Source organism: Gossypium hirsutum, chromosome D08, assembly GCF_007990345.1.
Source record: "Gossypium hirsutum isolate 1008001.06 chromosome D08, Gossypium_hirsutum_v2.1, whole genome shotgun sequence".
Taxonomy (NCBI): domain Eukaryota; kingdom Viridiplantae; phylum Streptophyta; class Magnoliopsida; order Malvales; family Malvaceae; genus Gossypium; species Gossypium hirsutum.
The window spans coordinates 24,598,167-24,601,376 of record NC_053444.1 but is presented as its reverse complement, the minus strand read 5'-3'; positions in this window follow the sequence as shown (position 1 = coordinate 24,601,376).

Sequence of the window (3,210 nt, the reverse complement as noted above, 5' to 3'; positions counted from 1 at the left end):
TTAGCTCGACTAGTATGGGTAATGTTGCCCATACAGAAGGATGTGGGTACGAGTGTGCGGAAACGTATTATTCTCTTATTTATGGGTTAGGGAGGGGCTAGCAGAAATGATTAGAACATATAATTATATTGTATTCATGCTCAAATAAATGTAGAAGCAGAACACCTTGCCAATATTAATATTTTGTTATATTAAAATTAATGGCTTAAGAGTGCAAAAAATCCTCAAACTTTTTCAAAAATAACAACTAAGCCCCGACCTTTTTTTTGCACTCAACTGGGTACTTGAACTTTCAAAATGCATCAAAAAGACCCTCAAACTTTAAAAAAAACAATTAAGCCCTTGCTTTTATTAAAAATTAGAAATTTTTTATAAAAAATTAAAATCAATAAAAACTATAAATATGATTAAATTTTAGTAAAATATTAAAATATTAAAAATTATAAAAATATATAAATCATAAAAAATATATAAAAAATTGTAAAATATATAAAAATTTTATAAAGTCGTAAGAAAATTGTACAAAATGTAAAGAAATATAAATTCCATAAAAAATTTATAAAAATTATCGTACCAAAAGAAGAATTTTTTAAGTTTTCTATAATTTTTATTGATTTTTATTTTTTTATTTTTCACCACATTTCACGCTGTGTTGTGACACGTGATGACTTTAATTGAAAAAAAATTAGAGGTCGTTATTTTTTTATGATTTTTATAAAATTTTACAATCTTTTATTTTTTTTACGTTTTTATAAAAAAATTTCTAATTTCTAATTTTTAATATATTTTAAATTTTTTGTAACACCCCCAACCCAGCCTGGACGTTATGGTCGAATCTAGCGGTGTCACATGGTAGTGTTTTTTGAAAAATGAGTTGTCATAAAAAACCTATTATCTTTACCACCTCTTTACACTCTATTATGCTTAATTCCAAGATGTGTCGATCAATTTCAACGTGATTCGTATTCAAAAGTTATTCTCTTTCAAAACGTTATTAATTTTCAAAACGTCACTTATTGCGGAAGCTTTCCAAAATAGTTTGCAAGTTTGTGCGAATTTTGTTAAAATGTTTGATCCGTTTTGAAAACTTGATTATCCCTACTACTAGCAGTTGTAAATTAAAACAATAAAAACCCCAAACTAAAAATAAAAATCCAAAGAGGCAATTATTATAGTAAAATACCCCAAAATAAAATCAAAATTATAATTAAATACTAAGTCAAACTACATAGGTCGTTCGGTCACCGCTGAGTCCTCCGTCGCACCGATCCACATATGTCTGGGGATTACCTGTACAGTCAAATCAGAAGGGTGAGTTTACGAAAACTCAGTGTGTAATCTCATATAAAGCAAACAGTCAGAAGGCAATCGCAATTTGGGCCTAAGCCCATTTTAGTACAATTTCAGTTTCAATTAGGGCCTTAGCCCATTACAATACAGAAGCAGACATGCATTTGGGCCTTGGCCCATTACAGTATCAATATTCAGTACAATAATAGATATACAGTATCAAACCCTACCCAGCCAGCCTCTACACTCCAACTCCGTCCAACCCTACACTCCATGTGGGGATATAATCAACCCACCCATCCCTACACTCCAAAAAGTATCGAATGCGGCACTAAACAGTAGTTTGCAACAGAGCTGCCAATAACTTAGGCTCGGGGCCTTTCAGTACACTTCCTCCGAACATTATAATTCCCCATCCTAATGTAATGCGATATATAGATATGACATACTGTAACATAATATCATGCATGTAAACAAAGCATACAGTATCAAATCATTGGGACATTATAAGGCTTAATCATATCAGTCATACAGTCATTTTAGTCAATTAGGGGTCTAGGTAAACTTACCATCCCTACAGTAGGTTCACAGTCGACTTGGGCGACCCGTGCAACCTTATAAGTCAAACAGTGAAATGGGCCTACGAGCCCACGAATTTCCCCCGTATGGGCCACATGGCCAAAATTGGCCTTGCCTTCGTGATCTGTTTTAGTGTAACCCATGCTAGATAACTATTCATATGTGTTTCCACTATTTACTTATATAATCCTTCAAAGCTGTCTACTTAAGTCACTGTTACTAAATTATTTGTATCTTAAGCTACAAAATTTTGTATTAAGATCCGCATATTTTTCCTAAAACTAGACTCACATATCTTCTTAGCATAAAATTTTTAGAATTTTTAGTTTAGCCAGTGAGTACAATTTATTCTTTAAAGTTTCCCCTACTCTGCTGTCTAGCAGTTTCAACCTTTCTGTACTAAAAATTAATTATCTTCTCATACAGATTTTGGACAATGTTCTTATTTGTATATCTTGAGAATAGACTCATTTAGGATTTTAGACGTATAAAATATAACCCATAATTATTTTTATACAATTTTTAATAATTTTCAGAAGTTAGGATAGGGTATTCCGAAATCATTCTAACCCTGTCTTACTAAAATTCCATTATCTCATAATATGAAATTCTTTTGCTTACTCTGTTTCTTCTATGAGAAACTAGACTCAAATATATTTAATCCCATATTTTTTTCACCCACTAACTCGGTTCCTACAATTTATGGTTATTTTTTTTAAAATTAGCCTACTGCTGCTATCCAAACAGCAAGCAATATCCGCTTTTCGCCAAATCCCTTATTTTTGTGTTTCGGGTACACACCTGGTATCGATTGATGCTAAAACGATCCTCGAGCACCCTTGAACCTATAATTGACCAATTCCATTCAATTTATCACTTAATCGATCAAACTAAAACTAAATCCAAAACGAGAAACTCATCCCTTAAGTGATGAAAAGCTTACCCCAGCACCTCGAAATAGTTGGTTACGCAATAACACGATGAGACCCTTAATCCACGCGCGACGCTGCTGCAAAATGTCACAAACCCTCGAACCAAAGTTGGAAAAAATCGTAAGTTAAAGGGAGCAAAAACACTACTTACCAGAACATGCAACGAAAATTGACCCAACGGAACAAAGGTGTGGTAGTTAACAAAAGAGACGAAAACAAAAAGAATAATGGAAAGAAAAAATTCGTGTTTGACAACATAAAAACAAAAGGTGAAGAAGAAAGGGTGAAGAGATGGCATCAGAAAGGTGGGGAGTTTTCAAAAAATCAAAATTTTACAAAAAGGAAACGGTAATGCTCAGAAAATTTGATAACCCCAAAATCCACTCCCCTAAATTCTCTCTACCAAACT